Raw genomic sequence first — 7,793 nt, forward strand, 5'->3', positions numbered from 1 at the left:
GCAGCAATGTTTCCAGGCCACAGAACAGAAGTCTTGGAGGTGCAATATACCCCGTCAATTCACAGTTGATTCAGCCAGGAAGCACGAAATCATGCTTGCCTGTGCTAAGTCATTATTTAATTAATAAGTTATTTTACTGAGTTGGAAAATTTTAAAAATGGTGTTTCAAGGGTTTGAGAAGGGATTGTGCTTGTCTAAAAAGTTAGAGCAGTATAGTGGCGAGATCGCTGATGTTTGAGTTCAAGTGTTAACTTTTTAAATTAAGCTATAGAACCTTGGATTATACCTAAATGCTTTGGGTTGTAAATTCCAGAAGGACATAGTTTATTGATTTATTGGACATGTTCCATGAAAGTGTGGGTTTGAAATAGGTCAGTGAATATTGCGGAGGTCCCTGCCCTTAAAGAGCTTTCATCTAGCGTTGTAGGAGAGAGAGGTGGGAAGGAGCAGAAGGTAGTAAATAATAGACAATAAAGGAGTAAATAAACTATGATGATCAGTATTTAATATTTTTTTCATGTGTCAACATCATATATAGAAATGCTACGTTTTCTAGAATTTGACATTTTCACCAATAGAGAATTATTCAAAAAAAGGGAGAGAACGGCTATATTTTGTAAATGGAAATACCACTACTAAAAACAGAATGCTATAAATAGAACGATGTCATTTGTTTTCAAAGATTATCAATATACTAGAGCAATGCAAAAATAATAATAAAAGTGAGATATTTTGTGGCAAACTTTGGGGATAATCTGCAAGTTATCTCAGGGTAAGCGCTGCAGCCAGGAGCCCTGCCAGCGAGTATCCTTGGGGCAAATGAGAAGAGGGTTAAAGCCCCTACATTTTGGAGGCATTTGCTGTGCAGCAAGTTTATTGCTAACTAGTACAAGGGGGCTTTACAAATCATGGACATGAATTTCATAAGGCACAGTGGGCAGGTTTCAGGACCTGTGGGAAGGAAGAAGGTGAGAACAAGGTAGGATGTATAGACAGCTTTAAGGGGATAAGAATATGGAGATGACACGAAGTGAGGGGACACGGTGGTGGCCAGCATAACCAGGGCTTGGTGGCTTATGCCTATAATCTCAGGACTTTGGGAGGCCGAGATGGGAGACTGGTAGAGTGCCTTCATAACTTAATGGCTGCCTTTGTTAAGAGCCAGTGGTCTGAAAGAGCAAGGCAGAAGCTCCAGAGTCTGTGGGAGGTGGGAGCTCAGGAGTTTGAGACCAGCCTGGGCAACATACCGAGACTTTGCCTCTAAAAACTTTTTGGGGATAAAAAAATAAGGTAGCTGTCAAGACAGAAAATGGTGATGAGGGAGTATGTTTGGTGGCCAAAAGGAGGGGGTTTCTTTGCCTTTGGTGGTGGGGTGGAAGGCCTAGGAGAGGGTGATCTTGGTCATGGAACTAGTTCATTCTTGGCCGCTGGTCTTATGTGTGTGCTCTGTGTGGGTCCCAGCTGACTGTACATATTGTTTATTTCTCATTAAATCTTTGATTTTCATATGATCGTCCTCATTTCACAAATGAGAAAATTAAGACCTAAAGAAGTGAAGTAACTGGCCTGAAGTCACACAGTTAGCAAGGCAGAGTCAGAATCTGAATTCACATCTCTGCCCTTATTCCACATTTTGCCTGTAAGCAGAAGCATTTTGGAGCCAAAGTACTTTAACTTCCTAAGGGTGTGATGGAAGTTAGTCATCTCAGATATGTATCGGTGAAATGCAATTATTAACACTCTTTAAAAGAATCCATATGCATGATGACCTAGGACAAATCCAGTGTGAGAGCCATTGACATCTGATCAGAGAGATACCAAGCACTGGAGGATGCTGCGAATAATAGAAAAAAAATCAACAACCAAAGGTACAGAGCAGGTGGTAAATTCATTGTGAATTTATTGTCTTTCTCCCCAGTAAGAATGTAAGTTTTAGCTAGGCATAGTGGCTTATGGGAGACAACATAGCAAGACCTCATCTCTGAAAAAAAAAATAAAAAAATTAGCCAAGTGTGGTGGCACGTGCCTGTATAGTTCCAGCTATTTGGAGGAACACCTAAGCCCAGGTGTTCAAGGTTGTAATGAACCGTGATCATGCTACCGCTCTTCTAACTGGGTGGCAGAGTGAGACTCCAATAAAAAAGAAAAAAAAAAGGAAATGTAAATTCTGTGAGGGCAGAACTTTGCCTACTGCCTCATACTCAGTATCTGGTACTGAGTGAATACCAGCATTTATTGACCACAGGAGGAAGTGAGGCTCAGCCTTGGGGAAAGTGTGTGGATGAAAATGTCCTAGTAACACGTTCAGTGTAAGGAAGGGGCCGCAAGTTGAGGGTGGAGCCAAGAGGTTGAAGAAGTCTGTCTTTAGGACTTCCTCTTCTCCCTGTTTATTGATTAAACTCCAGGCCCTCTTTGCATTCACATTCTTCTGGTCACCTTTCTCCTCCCAAGGTCCTCAGAAATGTCGAGAAACCAGTGGTCCTCACTTGACAACATACTAGATCATGTGAAAATGTAAAACAAAAGGAAACTGCCAGGTGCAGAGACCCACACCTGTAATCCCAGCACTTTGAGAGGCTGAGGCCAGAGGATTGCTTGAACACAGGAGTTCGAGACCAGCCTAGGCAACATAATGAGACCTTGTCTCAACAATTAAAAAAAAAAAAAAGAAATTAGCTGGGCATAGTGGCACACGCCTGTAGTCTTAGCCACCTGGGAGGCTGAGGTGGGAGAATTGCCTGAGCACGGAGGATCAAGACTGCAGTGAGGTGTGATCATGCCACAGTGCTCAGCCTGGGCGACCGAGTGAACACTCGACTCGGAACAAAAAACAAACAGCAACAGCAACAACAAGAAACCCTTAAATGAAACAAAAAAGCATCTTGGGTTCCCTTTCTCACAGACTTTAATTTAATTGGTTTGGGTAGGACCCTGACATTGATAGTTGTTTTTTTTTTTTTTTTTAAAGACTCCCCTAGGTGATTGACTGTGCAGCTAGGATTAAGAAGCTACTAACAACTTAAAGTATTATCTTTGTCGGGGGAATTTGAAGGTTGAGAGATCTAAGCTTTCTAGGAAAGGAACATAGTTCTGACAGTGCAATTTCAGACGTGAGTGCATGGGAAGCCCCTGAGAATCACACACGGCCCACCTACAAGGGTACTGGGAGGGGCTCAAGAAACGTTTGCTGAAGAAATGAACGAATCCATCCGAGGCAGAGGCCCCCTGCTCCATGTATTCTAAAGGTCAGTCTCTGTGCCCAGAGAACTTGGGTCGTGGAGACTGCTCAGACCACAGACTAGTCTAAGAAGCAAAAAATCTAGATTAGTTATTTCTAACTTGTGAGTCAAGGGAGGAAGGAGGGACGGGTGGGAGGATGGTTGTGAATCCATATGTAGACAAAACATAAATATGTCTTGTATAACATACTATTTTTTTTCTCAAAAGTGTATAGAAAATATGGTGAATAAAGCACAACATTTTCTTTTTCAACCTAGTATTGAATTCACGGAAGCCTTTGTTAGTCTGAATTTTCTTGTTCAACACATACCAAAATCATAATTATTGTCATGCGGAAGCCTGGACTCTTTTCTTTTAAACATTGAAAAGGCATCTTTATATATATTTTGCAAATGACACCCTTTTATCTGGTCAGGAGGAGAGACATTTTGGAAGAGTGAGGAGACGCATGGAGGAGAGAGGGACTGCTGGAGAACTGTTCCATGGTGAGCCGACATATTTCATTTCAATTTGCACTGAGAGAAGCTGGAATTAATGTGAGCCCTGAGTGACCAAGTCTGATGTAAAATAAAGCATCCTCATCCTGTCTTTCTCCAAGGGCAGCCCCAGAGCCTTCCTAACATACAGGAACACGAGAGGAGATTGTTGTGGGGACCTGTTTGGACCTTCTAGAGTAGGTAGCTCATGCACAGCTTCCTACATGACCCTAGCTCTGATTCCTGTAAAGAGGGACAATATCTCCCTCTGGCATGACAAAAGAGTCATTTATTTCTTTATTAGCCCCCCAAAAGAAAGAGTAAGTGATGAAGTAGCATTCTTCTTAAAAGGAATGAATATAACGGTTAAATGCTTATCCTTATGGCGACGTCACTGCTTCAAGCTGCCCTCTAAAGCAAGTACACACAGGCCACTGGTACATTCTCCATCAAGTCATGAAGAAGTCAAGTGACAATGACCAACCACTGTCTCAACATTTATTACATATGAAAGGCATTTTAGCAGAGGCAAGGACCAGGTAATCACGAAGCAACTCTAAAAAGACACAAGACCAAAAGCACCAATGGTGACGTTCAGCTGCTCAGTTATGCTGGCAAGCTGGTGGGTGCCCGTTAGTTGGCAACTTTAATTCCAGTGTAAGCTCAAGACAGCAGAAATATTCACCCTGAAATAGTGGTGAATATTTAATTTGGAGTCCCATGTCTTGGTTCTGAGTCCCTGCTTTGACATTTAAAGTTTATTGATCCTGAACCAGTCACCTAGCCTCTCAAGTTTCCATTTCTCTGCCTGCAGGTAGGAGACGACATAATTTGTGTTCTGCTACTCGAGTGAGTTGTGTGGTTCAGATGGCGTGGGTACTGTAAAAGTATTTCCTAAGACATAAAACATCATGCAGATGTTTATTCCCATTGCATGAATCATCAATGACTTATTCAGTTCAAAATAGTGCTGTCCAGATCATGGCTTTACAACCTCTGGTTTCAGGTTTAGAGTTCCCGAAATCCTCATCAGGAGTGAATATTTATCGTGGGACTTTAGGTTAAAGGTGATTGTAAATACAGCTCTACTGATAACTGTCAGCACACATCTTTGGAAGGAGAATAGCCAAAAACTTACCTGGGGAAGAGTCAAATTCACTATTCATGTAAAAATGTAACTTTGGTTGCTAGCAAAGACTTTTAAAAAGTTATAGAAAAAAATGGACATATTAGGGGCTGGGCATGGTGACCCATGCCTATAATTCCAGCACTTTGGGAGGACAAGAAAGGAGCTCAGGAGTTTGAGACCAGCCTGGACAACACAGCAAGGTCTCATCCCTACAAAGAATATAAAAAATTAGCCAGGTGTAGTGGCATGGGCCTGTCATCCCAGCTACTCAAGAGGCTGGGTGAAAGTATCACCTGAGCCCAGGAGATCAAGGATATATGTGGTGAACCATGATCATGACACTGCACTCCAGCCTGGGCAACAGAGTGAGATCCTGACCACCACTGCAAAAAATAAAAACAAAATAAAGAAAGAAAAAAATGAAGATATGGAAGTCCAGGAGGCTTGTCTCTGGTAGAAAATAATTACTTAAATAGCATGAGGACAAGGACCAGTAGGGACAAGAGGTGAGAGCCACTAGGAGCTGCCAGGTGCTGTAAGCTATCAACAGTGTAGATGAGACTTCTTGCTTTCTGGTAGAGTATGACATAGGTGACAAAAAAAAAAAATCCCCTGCAAAGTAGAGGGACATTAGCAAGCCTCAAAATTGAGGCCTTCCCACCTTAGCATCTTTAACTGCTTCCAGAATGCTGACAGCAGAGGTTGCATTGCTGAGGACTCATGTCTCTGGTACCTGTATGGCACTGTTCCACACATGAGGCCTTTTTGGCTCCATATTGATTAGCGTTTGCATTTTGGTTCCTGGTACTCAGATTTCAACCCTACACAATGCTCCCTTTGCCCTTGGCTTCCTAGATTACAATCAGGAGCATGTTTGGGTTTTTGTTTGTTTATTATTTAATAGAGATGGTTGCTCAAGTTGGAACTCCCGACTTCAATTGGTCCTCCTGCCTCAGCCTCTCCAAGGTTCTGAGATTACAGGTGTGAGCCATCATGCCTGGCATTGCAATCATGAACACAGAGCTTCAAATCCTAGTGCTCACTTCAGGGCCCCCAGGCCCGCAGAAATCTCCACTTGCCACTGCCCCAAATCCAGTTCACCCGGGGAAGAAGATCATAAGAGAGATATTTATGGTAGTCAGTGGTAGATATGTAATTTCTAGCTTCCTGACAATCAAATCAGGAATAAAACTTAGTGGGTTTTCTCAGCCTTGTCTGGCTTTGGATCACAGCTGGTCACCATCCTCCTCAAATTCACCCGGCTTTGAGCTCCTTTCCAGCTCTAACCATGTCTCCTGGCCGCTAATGTGCCTGGTTTGGGGCTGTTCATTTGGCAAGAACTTAGTTTGCCTTTCTTGTTTCCTGTACCTACTCCAATTCCTTACCCCGTTCCATTGTTTTCTTGATGAAGGGTCCTGGGAAGTTAAGTGGTTGGTGGGTAAACATGTCAGGAAGTTCAATTTTTATGTTTGTTTTTTCAGGGCTTAACAGGGTTATGTGAAAAGAAAAGAAATAATGCAAATCATGATTTTCCCACCTGTGCTAAGAATAGATTTACCTCATCAAAGAAAAATTTTTTTTTCACAGTAAAGAAACATATGGCCAGACCATATTTCTCTATTTCCTAGGATTAGCAGAGGATTCTAAACTATAGTGCAAGATTAAAGGAGATGATTGCTGGAAGAATTAAAGATGGCTGGAGAGAAGGAAGCTGTGGTGATGATCCTACACTGAAATCCTAGAAAACGTGTGTGTGTGTGTGTGTGTGTGTGTGTGTGTGTGTGTGTGTGTGTATCACGAAGCTTTCCTAGAAGTTCTGAAAGGCGAGGTCATTGAGCAGGCATCTTCATAATGATTCAGAAGACCTTCAGTGTGCAGAGGAACAAAGCTTTACTGTGAATACAGGGTATTTTGCAGACATATCCTGCAGAGGAACTTCTGGCCAGATTGGTGTCCATATGAATTCCTGTGGCAAGAGGTACTCAAAGGTCTGGATTCTTAAAGTCAAAATCTGGTAACAAATGAGCTTAATGAATCAGAGAGAGGCAAACTTTAGCTGTGCGTGCATGGGACATGTTCTGTTGACACTGAGGGTTCCTGTGGAATTGTGATACTGCACAAGTGCAGCTGACTCAGGCTGCACCTCCAGTGCTTCTGACAGGGCAAAATTAGGGTTAAACAGAACAAAATTCTAGGGTGAGTGGGATGAATTAGAAGATTCAAAATATTCATTTTAAAATTATTTTTCTCTCTCTCAGATTTATTTGCATTTCCATAATTCTTTAATCCAAGAATAAATTTATTTCTTTAAAAATATGATAATTTAAAAATATACAACATTAATTTTTAGAACTTAGACTTAACAGATTTGCTTTTCCCAAACAGATGACCCAGAGAAGTATAACAAACTTGATTATGTAGGAGTTAGGACAGAATGAGTTATCCTCATCAGTGAAACAGTTCCTGCTGCCCTTTTAGTCTGTACTGAAATAAAAAAAGAACTTGTGCTAATATGTATTGTCACTTGATATTTGATAATGAACACTGGCAGCTTCTACAGGACCTGGATAGAGCAGCACACACGTTTCTGTTTGTTTCGTCATGGGTTTGGGATTTTTGTGCAGATTTTTCATGGTTCTCTGGTTTTTAAATAAATTAGTGTGACACCGCAGAACGTTTCTTGTTAGTGGGGAAAAAATTGGCAGCCAGAAGCACCCAGCAAAAATAGGGGAGCATCTCCCAAATAGCGAGTGTTTTGAAGGCTGTGGAGCGTAGGGGACTGTATTCTGTTTTTTTGTTTTTTGTTTTTTTTGTTTTTTTTGAGTCGGAGTCTCACTCTGTCGCCCAGACTGGAGGGCGGTGGCCGCTCCAGGCCACCGCAGCCTCGCCCGCTGGGCTCCGGCGATCCTTCCACCTCAGACTTCCAAGTAGCCGGAACTACAGGCACA

This window comes from Carlito syrichta, unplaced genomic scaffold, assembly GCF_000164805.1.
Source record: "Carlito syrichta isolate Samal-C Ts95f unplaced genomic scaffold, Tarsius_syrichta-2.0.1 Scaffold305263, whole genome shotgun sequence".
Classification (NCBI taxonomy): Eukaryota; Metazoa; Chordata; class Mammalia; order Primates; family Tarsiidae; genus Carlito; species Carlito syrichta.